Source organism: Podarcis vaucheri, assembly GCF_965113315.1.
Source record: "Podarcis vaucheri genome assembly, chromosome: 9".
In the NCBI taxonomy this organism is placed as follows: domain Eukaryota; kingdom Metazoa; phylum Chordata; class Lepidosauria; order Squamata; family Lacertidae; genus Podarcis; species Podarcis vaucheri.
The window spans coordinates 17,827,841-17,842,850 of NC_138767.1; the positions used below are offsets into that span (position 1 = coordinate 17,827,841).

The window sequence follows — 15,010 nt, forward strand, 5'->3', positions numbered from 1 at the left end:
CGGGTGTGCTTTCAAACTGCTAGGTTGGCAGGAGCTGGGACTGAGCAACGGGAGCTCACCCCGTTGCGGGGATTTGAACCGCCAATCTTCCGATCAGCAAGCCCAAGAGGCTCAGTGGTTTAGACCACAGCGCCACCTGCGCCCTCTTATTCAAATGGTATGCATGCTCCATGTCTTGTGATCAATTATTCCTTCCCCTCCCCCCATTTTACTCAAGTTGGTACCCCTGCTTTCTTCCATTCAAGTATATGGATGTCATTCACTCCTATTGGGAAAAGTTAAATGTGCTACATCTGGAGAGAATTTTGCAGTGAAGGAAAAACTTGCTCACCAACTCAGATACTGAAAAGAACCCTGCAAGGAGCTGCAAACCTCCCCAGAATCTTTGCAATATACATATTTCCTCCTTCCCTTTATATATGCTCACTTCCTATCACAATGAAGGACATTTTGCTGGAAGTTGATCTATTTTGTATTTAAGCTTCATAGCTTTTAAAAATGATTGTGATATTGTATTAGTACTACCAAAGGAAAAATTGCCAGGCAGCAGCCTTTATCATATATTTATACATTTTCCCTCAACTGGTATCTTTTCCCGCTTCCATTGTGTTGACCTAACATGGGGAATACAATTTCACATAATTCTCAAAGTGATAGGCAGCTGTTCCATCAATTACACTTTATCCAAAGACAGTACTAAGAAAGAGATTGGAATTTTGCTTCAGTCCACCATGTAATATGAATTTTAAAAGTTTAGATTCTGCATCAGGTTCTAATAATGAAGTCAAATATGTGGTACTTACTTAAGAAAGAAATGAGAGCTCAGAATGCTGCAAATCTATTTTTAGACAAGCACTGAAACAGGCACTTTTCCCCAGCACACATTTTGATATAAGTAATAGCCAGTAATGGCTAAGGACCATTCACATGAAGCAGGATGAAGTTTTCTGAGCACTTAGTTCCACATTTGGGTCCTGCTGCAACATACAGAACGAGCAATTCCCAAAGATATTATGTAGTTGTAGATCATAAACTTTTAGCTTAAATTAAACATCACAGCTGGTTGCTTTAATGTGATGCATTATAGCACAAATGTTTCAGCAGCTTGAATAAAATGAACCATGCCGCCAGTTCAAAAAGAAGAAAAGAGCGAAGGTCAGTCTGCATGATGCCCAATGACTTGCATCATTTGCTTGCTTGTTTGTTTAGCAACATTGGTGTATCCCACTGAGGTCTGTTTAATGGAAAATAGAAAGTTGCAGTTCAACAGAGAATGTTCAGGTACAGGTTTCACATACCAAAACGATTCCTCCAGCTGGTTTTTGTTGTCGTCGTTGTTTTACTTTAATGAACAGTCTTATGTAGAAACGGCAAAAATGCCACAGTCAAAACTTTTATTGTAACTTTACATGCTCCATTTCTGACTGTTAATAGGCACTGTAAGTATCATTACAAAATGCAGAACAGCCCTTTGCATCTCTCTTCCTTTGCAAATTGAGCTTGCATTATAGGATTAAACCATTTGATTCTCTGGGCCCTGGATGGAGAGCCATTTTCAGTCCAAGGGCCCTTTTTCCTCTGGGGGAACCTTCTGAGGTCCACAAACCAGTGGTGGGTGGAGCCAGAGGCAAATGTGGATAGAACAAGAAATTTCGCCTTTGGATAATAAGAACATAAGCAGAGCCTTCAGGGTCAGGGGCCCATCTAGTCCAACAACCTGTTCTCGCTGTCACCAGTCAGGTGGCTGCGGGAAACCAAAAATAGGATTTGAGCATAATACCACTCTTCCCTCCAGTGGTGGGCAGCAGCGGAGGAGGAAGCCATGGCGGCCAGTGACAGCAAAGAAGCTAGATCTGCCACCTGAGGCAACTAATGGGTGGGCTGGCTCTGCTAGTGGGCCATTCCTGCACCAGGTTTTTCCAGGGATCTTTTGCAAACATCAGAGTGGGTCCCAGGGAGTGTTTTTTGTAGGTTGCTCCTGGATGTGACTTTCCAGATGATCTTCGAAACAATATTTCGCAGAAGGATTTTGTGTGCTGAAACTTATTTTCAATGTTAACTCCTTGAATCACCATAGATAGGATGTGGAGCTCTTCTCTTTGTGCTGTCCAACATATCATGATGGTTTACCCTAGTTGGCGAATTTGTGCTCCTGGTACTTACTACTCCATCAAAGGAGTGTCATTTCTTGGAACCTGCTAAATGAAATGAGAAGTACTGGAGATAGTCCCTGGACATGTAACTATCATGCAGACAAAACAATTGTGGAGCGGAGTGGGGGAGTTACTCCAATGTGACTCCTTTTCTATAGAAAGAAACTGTAAGTCATAAAAGGGATAAATTGACAGGAGCCTCCACTTACAAATGTTCAGTGAAGCTACCTTTAAACTTAGAATTGTCCAGTAACATCTGTGATGTTAGCTGAAACAATTTCCCTGCCTCCAAATGTGACAGATGACAGAGTTCAGTGCAATATGAAAAACAAAATTTGCTTTTGGGCCTCTGGAACTGTATTGTAATGCAAATTGCATACCAATCCCCACAGATTGTTAAAACTGTAGGTGGCTTCAAAAATTGCAGCACTGAACTACAGATTTTTGGGCTTGTGACAATTAAACCACAAAAGGAAGAATGCTACAGTTCTCCACAGTTGAGAATGATGTGAAAAGAACACTTGAAATGCAATTCCTATGGGAAAATCTCAAATATAAATATCAATCATTATCACAGGGCTTTTCTTCTTCTTAGCCAATAAATTTTAATACAGGGGTAGAACATTTGCAGAAATTTGTGGCTTTGAAACTGCATATATATGTCAGTTGCCCATTTAAACAAGTCATCTGAACCGAGCAAGGGGCAGGGGAAATCAGAACCAGGCATGAAAAGTTATGCACTTAGTATCAACACATTAATTAATAATCATGCGGGAGCACTTTTTTCCTTAAACAGTAAATGGAACAAAGGTATTTCTCATAGCTGATTCATTATGAAAGGCAAAAGAAATTAAAATGTGTGTATAACAGACCTTAAGGTAAAGGTAAAGGAACCCCTGACTATTAGGTCCAGTCGTGGCCGACTCTGGGGTTGCGGCGCTTCTCTCGCTTCGTTGGCCGAGGGAGCCGGCATACAGCTTCCAGGTCATGTGGACAGCCGTTTACCTTCCTGCCGGAGCGGTTCCTATTTATCTACTTGCACTTTGACCTGCTTTCAAACTGCTAGGTTGGCAGGAGCAGGGACCAAGCAATGGGAGCTCACCCCGTTGCAGGGATTCAAACTGCCGACCTTCTGATCGGCAAGTCCTAGGCTTAACCCACAGCACCACCAGCGTCCCTATAACAGACCTTAAACTATGCCTAAAGTGGTTCACAGCATGTCAAAGGAACAATACATTTAACAATCCAAAAACCTATCATGAAGAATTACAAATAATTATTAGAATGTTGGTCTAGAACCTGGGAGATCAAGGTTCATATCCCCATGGGGCTATGAGGTTAACTGGTGACCCAGTCACTGCCGCTCACGGGCCTGTTGTGGAAAATCAATGAGGAAGAGGAGAACCATGTATGCAATACACAAAGCTTTCAAAAAAATGCCTTTGGGGTTTGTTTGTTTTAACAATATCTAAAACATACCATAGTTGCCCTAAAATATTTTGTTCATGACTTTATGCCAAACCACAAGCATTCCTGCATGCTCCTTGACTTTGGACCAGACCCTTTAGGAGTTTCTGTAAGAAGCATTGGCTTGAATCCTTTATATGCAAATCTAATGTGAAATAGAGCAAAAGGTCCTTGGAATGAACATTTGATTGCTGGGGCCCCAGGGACACACAGCATCTGCCAGTGCTTTTTAAAAATGTGAAAATGTAAACAAAAATTGTGCATATGTTTAAAATCGGTTATTTTGTCCTTGCAACTTTCATGCTTACAGAAATGTTCTAATTAGAGGGGTTGGGAGTGATCTCAAAGGGTTCATCACTTTGGTTCAAGAACTGGGCAAAGTTTAATTCAGGATCCATTTTAACTAAGCTTGTTTTCTCATCTGTATTATGCACAGCTGGACATAACACCGCTGTCTGTTCCTCCTCTCTTCTGAAACCGGGCATGCTAAGCCCGCCAAATGAGTTTCTGTATTTCAGCTCCCCTGATAATTTTTGTTTTTATCTCCATCACTGCAAAAGTTTGCTCTTTACCAAACATAATTAAACCTCTCAGTGAGTTGCTCTTGTAGAGCAAGAACCAAATCCTCTTATGCTGAAAGGGGATTGCACTTCCAGGATGCACACAAACATTTCGAACTTGGAGCTGAGCTGAAACGATATCCAGTGACTTTTTTGCACATAGGCAAGAGCCCTTTTCCCTCACTGGAAGATCCATTGTGGTGCCAGTCTCAGTCCCACCCTCCCCCAGCAGTGACCAAAATAAGGTGTGATGAAATAAACTCAAGAAGACAACAATATGGGTTCAAAATGGCCACAACTTTATTCATTACAGATGTAGGTGGATTTTTGGCTCAGGCATTGGGTTTATATTCATTTTAGCCTCCTACCAGAGGGCTGAAACTTTTCAGGGTTGTGCCAAGGATTATGGCCTCCACAAGATGCTGTTCTACTGAGGTGACCATCCTAAGGCCACTGCTGAAAGCTCTGTGGCCCATCTGTCCCCAAGCTTGGCTTCTGAACAGACAGAGACTTCCACCAAGACTCCTCTAACATGGTACCCTGAGTAGGCTGCTGGTTCTGGCCAGGGTAACACACCACATCAGCTAAAAGCTTGAAGACTAGGACTCAACTCAATTTTATGATTCGCTATGGGGAAGGCAAAACCTCTAGGCCGGCCAATTTGGCTACAGGGAATTTCCTTCCCAGCTCCGAATATGACAACTATTGGCAACCATAGCAAGGTCATGAAACGCAAGAGATTGAATCATGGTTAGATAGATGAAAACCTAAGGAATACACAATGTTAAAGCAGCAGTCTGGAAAAGAGGTGTGTTTAAAATACACGATAAATAATTGACCAGGAATGTAATAAGCAGTTAATGTTAAAGGAGAGAGAGAGGGTTTGCTCTTCTGCTGACCGTGCTGCAGGAACCACATGCAGCCAGCTTTTATACATCGCAATATGCAACCAATGCCTGGTCAGCCAGCAAGGCCCTGTCTACCAGGTGATTCTGATTCACCAGTTTAAATCCCCGCCCCCCGGCAGGCAGATTCGCTCTGCTGTCCAGTCGATCAGGGAAAATTCCCAAATGGCAAGCCAGACATCTGGGATGTGGTTGCCTGGGATGGTGGCCAAACCTACGTGGCTGCAAATGCTGCCCACCCAGGGAAGAAATAAGCGGCCATTTTTATATAGTCATTTCACATGAATGTAGAATGAATGTGTAGAGGGAGTAGCAGGATTGTAAATGCAAAATATGGTGGAATTCAATGTCAGATGTTCCATCTACATAAGAGTTTCACCTTGCTCGATAAAACAGTCCCCTCGCTCTTCCCCCAGTGTGCTATTCTTGGGATTCCCCCAACCACCTCAAACCAAATTGGGGTGTGTTAGAGAGGGGGAGAATGACTTGATTTGCGCAGGGCTTCCACTGATTGTGCTTGTTAGGTTACTCCAACCCACTGTCCCTACCCCTTAGCTTCATGTGTGCACATGGTCTATGCAATTATTGAATGGTCATAGGCTTTGTGCACTATTGGGGGACCTTGCTTTCTGAAAAGTCTCAGATCATGCATTCAGCTTCTGGTTGTGCGGGCCCCATAGCCACTGAGCTTTTCAACAGATAGGGCTAAACTCTGTTTTTTATTAGTGGTGTTCTTTGTGTTTGTGTGTGAGTCTTCTAATCAAAAGATTTCTGCTTCTGGGCAGGGGGCAGGGTATCTAAGCAACCCATGAGACAGTGCATTTCATTGTTAATTTCATTGTACACAGGTTGTACATTGACAATAAAGGTGTTATTATTATGAGTTGCATGAGTGGAACAGAGTGCCACTCATGCAAAAGAACCTCACTTTCCTCTCTTCCCTCCTCTAGTTTCCTGCACACCTTCAGCATCTTCTCTGGAGTGTTGTCATACCCTCTGGAGCAGATTTTGGATCCACTCACACATAATAATTTAATATTGTAGCTTTAATACAGCCATGTTTTTAAACTGGCCTGGTAGCCATAGGAAGCCTTTGGTGTGGGTGAGACAGATGGTTCTTTCCCTATTCAGCCAGCCTGGTTGGTTTCCATGCTAGGTGCAGAGAAAATAAAGTTTATTTCCCCACAACCATCACAGAAATTTAGCAGGCCTGCAGAGGGAGACGGATCATTCCATCCTTCCTACACCCATATGCTTTGTAGAAGGCATTTCCCCCCACTAGCCTGCCGAAAGGTCATATGTTGCATTAATAATACTTCCATCTAATATATTTGTTACTGAATCATAGGAAAACCACTAATGTTTGAGGGAGAGCACATGACTAAACACAGCAGAATTTCTGTGTGTCCTGGGAACACTTATGCATTTTTCATGCATGTTCCGTCCATCCATCATTATAATTATCCCGTTTTGGTATCACTTGTACTTGTGGCCTTTCTGGTAGACTTTCATAGAAATCTGTCATTACTTTTGCATGAACAACAGTCTTTGGTACCATCAAGTTAATAATACGCTGGACATTCATAGGCATGAAACTCAGTGCCAGTCTGCCTCTGATAATGAAAAAGATGCCCCAGCCTTTACTATAATTTTTTTTTGCACATATTTCACAGCTAATGGTTGAATCCTATGGCCTGTGGTCCATTGTTAGTTAACTCTCAAGCAGTGCTGCTTGTTTCAGCCAAGGCTACTCCAAAATAATGGGGTATGGATAGCCATCTGTGTTTCTGTCTTTTCCACTTTGCCTTTGAGAATAAATATGCTGGCTCTTTGACCTTAGCAAAGGATTTAAGTACAAAATCACATTTTGTTCAGGTACTCTTATATCTAATCCTACACTGAATCAGTCCACTAGCAGTAAGTGTTACCTCTTTCATTAGTAGTTGTAAAAACATAAGTGAATAATATCTTAATATATTAACTATATTTAGCCCAGGCAGAAAATGAAAGTGAACATGTAATTAACTACTATAATCTAATGCAAATAAAGATTGCCTAGATAACTTCAGGTTATATTTTAGCAGCATTGTGTCAGAATACTCTATTTCAATAAGTGTTTATTATCATCATCATTACATATTTGTTAAGATGAAAATATGGACACATGTTTTTATGTTAAATGAGAGAGATGCATCCAAAAGATCCAGTTGCTGGGATCTCAAGGACCATGACTCTCAACTAATTAAATAATGCTTAAGCTATTAATCACCTGCCTCTTAATTAATTTGTCAATTGATTAAATTTAAGCCATTTTGGAAATTGCTGCATCTTCAGTATAGGTATTTTTGGTATACTGAATGAATAAGTCCTCTCTATGCAATTTTCATCATGGGGCGGGGGAGAGTGGAGTTCTGCCTCCTTACAAGTTTTCTGCTGACCCCACCACACCTAGTCTCTCCATCTTGGGGAGAACGTCAATAAAGGGGAACCTGCTGTCTGAATGTAGGCTCTCCCTGTGATTGAGAACCCTTTGGGATCAGCCATTCCCAATTATGGAGAGAAACTGTAGACCATGTGTATATTGTAGGCTTCACTTTCCAGACATCCTTCCAACCTTATTCATGGATGGCAGGTGCAATGCCCTTACCTGTGAGGGTGGGGCACAGCTCAGCTATGGAGGAGGACACCTAAGAAGGACTTAAAAGGTAACAGGATGCTAGACCGGATAAGCCTTGGTTCTGATCCAGCAGGATTCTGTTCTAATAAGAAAGAGTAAGGAATAGATTGGAAAACAAGCCGAGTGCTTGAAAGTGCTGTTAAATGAGCTGAGGACTCTGCTTAGATAAGAGTACAAAGGGAAAGGAGACAGGATCATCTGGCTAGAAGAGTAATTGACTGTTTAGGAAAGGCTGCTGGCTGATTGTGTTTTAGACATGGCAATCCTACTTCAGTATTTTGCTGGCTGGGGTTTAATGAACTGGTGTTGGCACAGACCACTGTTTCCCAAGTTCAGATGCAACAACAAAGTGCTGGGAATGGTAGCTTCATATCTCCCCACCTCATGTGTCAAGGGGAGGGCTGGAATGAGCCAGCCCAAGCTCATCCCTCCTTGTTCATGCAACAATGAACCATAAACTGATAGAAAGCTAGATCTGTCTTTTGAGGGCTATTTTTTTTTACACACAGGCCAATGTTTCCCTGTTGAATGTTGTTAAAATTAACAGTGTTTTGCTTGCCATACATTTAGTGCTCTCATGTCCTAGTGCTTAGAAAGACAGAATGGATGGACGTAAATTTTAATGAAAACTTCCATTTTTTTTCGCTCTCCTTCATAATTGAGCTTACCGCGTCTTGATATCCTCCCGTCTCTGAGCTAGGTAGGCAGTAAAATATTGGAAGCTCAGAACAGTGAGATTTAATTAATGTCAAGAGTCATCAATAAACATTAGTTGCAATTGGAATAAGCTTAGTGTAATGATTTCTACAATCTAACTGACTAATGCACCTGCCACTAAAATCTATCTGGAAAGTGACTGGCATTGGCCTCACTAACATTGCAGTCAGAGATTTGTACCAAATTGCCAAAAAGGCTTACGGACCCAGCACGGCACTTTGGCTAATGTCATTACCAACATTACCTCTGCTAATAATGCATTTATTTATGTAGCTGGGAACATTGATGTTCCACCTTTTTCACTGAGTTTAATAAGCAATTAAGGCTTCAGTTACGATCTGCCTTTCTATCTTTAGGCCTGACGAACACCCACCCCCCAGGAAAAATTATTTGAAAAGTTTGGGGAGGAACTTAACATTATTGGTTTTCTTTCACCCCTTACTTTTAACCATATTTCTGCTATCAGTTATTGAGCAGCAAGCATATGATTAAAAGGGACAACCTCTGACACCAGAAAATGATACCCCACACCCAAATTTTATTACATTTTATTGTTGTTATTTGTTATGGTGTAGTGTGGTATAGTGGTTAAGAGTGGTAGAATCGTAATCTGGTGAACTGGGTTCGCGTCTCCGCTCCTCCACATGCAGCTGCTGGGTGACCTTGGGCTAGTCATACTTCTTTGAAGTCTCTCAGCCCCACTCACTTCACAGAGTGTTTGTTGTGGGGGAGGAAGGGAAAGGAGAATGTTAGCGACTTTGAGACTCCTTTGGGTAGTGATAAAGCGGGACATCAAATCCAAACTCTTCTTATTACATTTATATCCCACCTTTCCTCCTGTAGCTTGGAGGGTATACATGGTTCTGCCTTCTTTCCCCCATATCACACCTGTATGCACATATCTACCTTCTTGCTCATTTGTGGGTTGTTGTTGTTGTTGTTTTTTGTCATACCTTGATGGTTGTGACCTCTTCATCAAACACTTTATTATGATTTGAACTTCTTTGGCAAGCATCCAGGCAGAAAAGGTCTTATGACTATATCTGTACTCTTGGAACATATGCATTGCATATGGATTTTTGCCTCTTTTTAGCCTGCCCTTTCTAATCTAGCACTTTATTTCCACTATGATGGTGTTTTGTATTGCCTTTTTGAGTTCCAGTTATCCAACACAATTTATTAAAAATTGCTTCTGCTTTCCATCTCTTCAGAGCTATGATTCAGTAAATACAAAACACTGCAAGTCATATTCAGTATTAGGTCAACTACTGGCATGCTCTCCCTTCCCCTCTCTCATACCTCTTCAATTAAATATCTGTCCTTCAGTCACCTGGAACAAGTACAGCAACGTCCATTCAATCATTCTGAAGTATGGTTGTGTGAAGGTGCAATGTTCTCATCATCAACAAAACAAAACTCTGCTTTAATGTAATGCATAATGTTGATACCTAACCCAGAGCAGACCCATGGAAATCGACAGACTTAAGTAATTTGTGTCCATGGATTTCAGTTGGTGTACTCTGACTGTGACTTAATTAGTTATCGTCCAATAATATGTGCTACAGTTTCTATCAATGTGATCTGCTCAATATTCTGAATGAAACAATAGAGGAAAATTAAGAGCATCATTTCCGATAAGCTCCTGTAACTAAAAGTGCAACTCATCAAGCAGATTAAAACTGATTTGTCTGACTGAAAGTATTACCACGATTAATTGATCAGTAGTTCAATGTATTTACAAAAACAAAAACCAAACACAGTTGGATGTCTCTGTTACAAACCACACCACATTTCCAAGGCTCGTAAGTCAATGGTAAAGTGCATACTTTGTATACAAAGTGTTCCAAGTTCAGTCCCTGGAATCTCCAGATAGGGCTGGGGAAGGGTTTCCTGTCTGAAACCCTGGAGAGCTATTCTGAGCTCAGTGGGCCAACTATTACACAGTTAGGAAAAGCAGCACAGTTCCCAGGAGAATCTGTTGCTATAGCTTTCTCTCGTTTCCTCTGTGCCCTACCCATATTTGAACTGGGCACATAAACAACAGGTATAGGAAGATCCTTATGTGTATGATGATTTAGAGGTGTAAGCAGCTCTTTAAATGCACCCTTGTTTTCTTATGTTCCTGGTGTATTTTGTTTCCTGTGTTATCTTCTTGCTTGATACACCTAAACTTAAGGAGTAAGTTCAAAATAGATTCCTCATCAGAAATGTGTGTGTGTGTTTAGGAAATGGTGAATAAAATCATGTTCAGGTAGAAGCCATTACCCATGAATATAAATAGTAAAGGAAGTCTTTCATGTATAATGCATCATAGAGAGCAGCTGCTGCTATTTATAATGCTCATAATGAGAGACAGGCAGTCCCAAACTAGGGTACTCTGATGCCAATAGCCACTCTGCCAAAGCTACACCAGCATTACTTGATATACATATATGTAATCCTGTGTTCTGCCAGGAGCAAAGCAGAAAGCAAATTAATACAAGCACGCCCAAGGGTTACTCCAGCAATAGCAATGCCGATGACTGCTCTCATATACAGTGGTACCTCTAGATACGAACGGGATCCATTCCGGAGCCCCATTTGCATCTAGAGGTAAACATAACTGTGCACGTCGCTTTTCGCCGCTTCTGCGCATACGTGTGACGTCATTTTGAGCATCTGCGCATGCGCAAGCGGCGAAACCCGGAAGTAGTGAGCTCCATTACTTCCAGGTTGCTGAGGAGCGCAACTCGAACACGCTCAACTCGAAGCATATTTAACCCGAGGTATGACTGTATAACATGTCTGAGATCACACACCGTTGTGTTCCTATTGTACCTGTTCAGGGAACACTCCAGCTATCAAATGGCAATGGCAAGGAAGCCATGATGATGATTGGTCATTGAACCTCTTCTGTGTACTCTTCCTATGTACATGTGTATTCCCAGGAAGAGTCCAAGGTACCTATCTTTAGACAGGGACAGAGAATTACCATCCCCAGTAGCCAGCCATCTCTATAAATTCATTTGGAGGAGGCCAGCATGTAAGACTCAAAGGCCACAGGCCCACCACGAGAAGGGTTCAAGTTTTGTTGAAATACCAAGGATTCAACAGAGATAATGTTCTCTACAGCAGGTGCTGGGAAAGACTTCTGCCTGATACCTTGTAGCATCACTTCCAGTTACAATAGACCAGACATGGGGAACCTGTTCCTCTCCAGATATTGTTGGATCTCAGTGTCCTTCATGGCCAGCCAACATGGTCAGTGATCAGAGATGACAGACTCTCCCTCTCTTGGGGATTTTTCATGTTGGTACAGTGTGTTTGGTGTTTTCTGTCTTTCTGGCACATATACATGAATGATCTCCCCCAGCAATTTCTAGATCAACTCTAGAAACCAGAGTCAGAGGTCATACATTTTCTATTACTGGGGAATGATCAGGAGCTCACCAAGTTAGTGGCTAAATATCTCTATTTGATTTTTTGTTGTCGAAATACTTCAGACGTCTGATCTCCCTGGAGACCAAGAGATATGACGCTAGACTGCTTTGCCTCCTTTTTTTAAGCAAATGTTTTGTGCCACTGGGGAAGTGGTAATTCTGTATTGATTTGTTTTGGATGTTGTATGTGATGCAAATAAAGGTTTTACGATACGATATACGTGAATGTGAGTTTCTCTGTTGTTTGTGATACAAACCACATTCGTGAAATCTGGTTATGGTGAACTGGATATTAGCTAGTCTCATCACTACCTACAGCCCATCTCTATCCATGTGTTGTCATTATACTCTCCAACTAGTGTTGACGATTGGCCTTTTGGTTGTACTGGAGATGGGTAGATATTAGTGATTTGCCAACTCAAATATTTGCTGCAAGTAAATAGGATTAAAAGATCACGCTTCCTTCTAAAGATGATTCCAGTGTGAGCCTCTAGCACAGAGCTTTACAAACTGTGTGTTGCAACACATTAGTGTCGGCTGCAGTGTATAGGTGTGTCATGCGACCACTCCCTGCACTTCTCCAGGGATGGGAGTCAGCAAACTTTTTCAGCAGGGGGCTGGTCCACTGTCCCTCAGACCTTGTGGGGGGGGCTGGACTATATTTTTTGAGGGGGAAATGAACAAATTCCTATGCCCCACAAATAACCCAGATATGCATTTTAAATAAAAGCACACATTCTACTCATGTAAAAACACGCTGATTCCTGGACCATCCGCGGGCCGGATTTAGAAGGCGATTGGGCCAGATCCAACCCCCAGGCCTTAGTTTACCTACCCATGGGTTAGTTTAACCTCTGGTTTGCTAGTAAAACTGAATTGCTGTGAAATGATGCAGGTATAAAAAGTGTGTCACCAACATGAAAAGTTTGGAAAGCACACTCCTAAACATACAGTGGTACCTCAGGTTACATACACTTCAGGTTACATACGCTTCGGTTTATAGACTCCACTAACCCAGAAATAGTACCTCGGGTTAAGAACTTTGCTTCAGGATGAGAACAGAAATAGTGTAGCAGTGGCGCAGCGGCAGCAGGAGGCCCCATTAGCTAAAGTGGTGCTTCAGGTTAAGAACAGTTTCAGGTTAAGAACGGACCTCTGGAACGAATTCAGTACTTAACCCAAGGTACCACTGTATTGACTGGGATGCACATCTAACAAACACTGAACTGTAATTGTACAAGCTGCAAAATACAAACTTATTGGCATTTAGAATAGTGATTCCCGAAATCTGTGCCACAATAAAAGCTGAAGTGTGCCTTGAAAAATCAAGACACTTTGTAGATGCACCTGCCATTCAGTGCTTTGGAGAGCAGGAATGTTGCTATTTTAAGAGAGGATTGAGGAATATTTTTTGAGTAAAGTGTGAAACTTTTGGTTTTAATCTATTCACCCACAAAACCCGTGCCTCAAGATGCTGGTTCACAACATGTGCTCTAATTTGTGGGGGAGGGGGGATCTGTTTTAGGATGTTATGAAGCTTAGCATTTTATTAGCCATTGATTGATACAGGGCCTGTTGCAGAAAATTATATTTGCAGGCCAAATTGTCACTTTTCTGAAGTTCATTTACGCCAGGGAAATGTTTTATGACTTTGTTTAGAACCCATGATACTATTCAACGTTTCAAATAACCAGCACATGCCCTGTAAGCTTGTTGCTGCAATTTTGTATTCAGTAGTTAATAATTTAACAAGCCAAAGCTACAAAAGTGACAAGGTAGGGTGTGTGTGTGTGTGTGTGTTTAACAGAAATAATAGCCTGTAGTTGAAAAATTCACAATAGTGCTAATAAAACAATTACAGTGGTACCTCGTGTTACATATGCTTCAGGTTACATATGCTTCAAGTTACAGACCCCGCTAACCCAGAAATATTACCTCAAGTTAAGAACTTTGCTTCAGGATGAGAACAGAAATCAGGCATCAGCGGTGCAGCGGCAGCAGGACGCCCCATAAGCTAAATTGGTGCTTCAGGTTAAAAAGAGTTTCAGGTTAAGAACGGACCTCCAGAACGAATGAAGTTCTTATCCCGAGGTACCACTGTATCTGATATTAGATATGAAAGTTCTCCCTGTCCTTGGTGAACAAATCTGCTTCCCTTATTGTGGCCTCGAGATTTACAGCAGCCACACAGTTCTTCCTCCTCCTGTGGACAGAGCTGTAAACCCAGCACTCTTCCTGGTTCACCAAGAGCAGAGAGGTTGTGGGGGCTGGGGAGAGTTCTGAGGGCCAGATAGGAGAGGCATGACCTGAAGTTCCCCATCCCTGGTATAGAATTACTTTCTTCTGTCTTTCCCTAATTTCCTGCCATTCAGTATCCTTTGGATGACAGAAGCTGAGGGTTGATCGAAGGGAAGGAATCTGCTGAACTGGATTTGGAACAAGCAGACAGAAAAGATAGCTCTGAAAACAAGAGTCATGAATGTGCTCTGTTGGTCTGACAAGAACTGAAAGATGGTCTGGAAGCATTTATAGGCAATGTTGACTAAGCAGAAGTCAGTAAGGAAAGCAGGAGTTTAGGGTAAAACAGAGCTCAGGGTACCAAGGACAACTCAGAGTTATCTGCATTTTCCTTTTTTTTTAATGCATCAAAATATGCTTGCATTGTATATTTTTGAGAGAAAATGTGTTCGCAAATGTGTGTTTTGCAAGAATGTACTAAAAATAGAGAGTTTGCATTCAAATGGAACTATTTGACATTAGCAGACTAGCATAGAGACAGGATAGGAAAGATTTATTTATGAGCAAACGCATACAAAAGTGACAGAGAGAAAACAGGCTGATTCATTTGCCCTTAGATGAGATGTCAATGGAACTGAGGTTGATTAGAGTCTGATATGGATAATGCATTTCCTAATCAAATCAGCTGAGAAAAATGAACTAAGAAATCCATATAGGGGTTACATAAACGGGGAGAAATAAAACCTAGGAATAATAATAATAATAATAATAATAATAATAATAATAATAATAATGTGTTTTTCCCCTTATGTACCATGGAAGCATATATTTCTCCCTCAGTTTTCATCTCTGCAGTTTCGTTGTGTTTTTGTAT

At 41.5% G+C, this 15,010-nt stretch overlaps 1 protein-coding gene across 6 annotated transcripts in view; it reads left to right on the forward strand.

Moving 5' to 3' along the window:
- The window catches only part of CCSER1 (coiled-coil serine rich protein 1), a 726,914-nt gene that overhangs the window by 402,617 nt on the left and 309,287 nt on the right, over positions 1-15,010 (forward strand). The window lies entirely within an intron of this gene.